The sequence below is a fragment of the Charadrius vociferus genome, unplaced genomic scaffold (genome assembly GCF_000708025.1).
Source record: "Charadrius vociferus isolate BGI_N301 unplaced genomic scaffold, ASM70802v2 scaffold1351, whole genome shotgun sequence".
NCBI lineage: Eukaryota > Metazoa > Chordata > Aves > Charadriiformes > Charadriidae > Charadrius > Charadrius vociferus.
In genome coordinates this window covers 62,361-63,637 of record NW_009646638.1, presented here as the reverse complement: position 1 = coordinate 63,637, position 1,277 = coordinate 62,361, and positions in this window count along the sequence as shown.

Sequence of the window (1,277 nt, the reverse complement as noted above, 5' to 3'; positions counted from 1 at the left end):
TCTGGGGGATGTTTTGCCACAGATGGTGTTTTGGCGAAGCCCCACCGGCAACCCCGGCTCGGGCTCGGCAGCTCAGCCGGATCCCCGCAGTCCCCAGAGGGGTTTTCTCGGTAATTAATTAAAAAAAAATAAAAAATTGAGGTCAATGCAGCGTTATCGGTTATTTACGCTGAGATCAGGCAGCGTCGGGCAGAGTCGTGTCCCCCCCTCCCCGGGATGGCAAACACGGGGCTCAGCACCCCCCTGGGGCACCCCAAAGCCCGGGAGCGTTTTTGGGGACGGACGGGGGAATCCCCCGGAGCGACGGGGAGGGAGAAGCCACCCCGGCCCCACCGGGAGCTGCCGGAGGGGTCCCAGGGCTCCAGCACTTCCCATTAAAACCTCCCCCCTGGTCTTTAACCGCAGCAGCGAATTTCAGGTTGTTGATGGGTTTGGTTTTGGTTTTTTGTTGGGTTTTTTTTTTTTCCCAAAAGAAAAAGACCAAACAAGTCCCAGCTCCCCCTTCCCTTTGAATTTTTATTAAAACAAATGAGAAAAACGGTTATTTCTTCCGCGTACAACAGTCCAGGGGAACGGGGAAAGCGGCCGTGCCGGGCCACAGCCACCCGCAGGGAGCAGAGCGGTTTTAAATAAAAATAAAATAAAAAATAATAAAAAAAGGGTTCAGGATGAGATCTACTACGCGCTGAGCCCCGGGCTGACCCTGCGGTGTGGCTGTGGGTCAGGGAAGGACGCGGGAGGGAGGAATTGGGGGTCCCAAGGGGATGTGGGGGATACCCGGGGCAGCAAAAGAAAAAGACCAAACAAGTCCCAGCTCCCCCTTCCCTTTGAATTTTTATTAAAACAAATGAGAAAAACGGTTATTTCTTCCGCGTACAACAGTCCAGGGGAACGGGGAAAGCGGCCGTGCCGGGCCACAGCCACCCGCAGGGAGCAGAGCGGTTTTAAATAAAAATAAAATAAAAAATAAAAATAATAAAAAAAAAAAGGGTTCAGGATGAGATCTACTACGCGCTGAGCCCCGGGCTGACCCTGCGGTGTGGCTGTGGGTCAGGGAAGGACGCGGGAGGGAGGAATTGGGGGTCCCAAGGGGATGTGGGGGATACCCGGGGCAGCAGCGGCTCCGTTAAAGGCTAAATCGCAGCTGGAAGAGAGGTTGCCCCCGGGGGGAGGGCAGGATTTGGGACGGAGACGGGAAGGAAAGGTCGGAGCATCCCCGTTCCCCACCGCTGCGGCCACCGCCGGGGGGGTCAGAGGTGTGACCCGCTGAAGGAGGG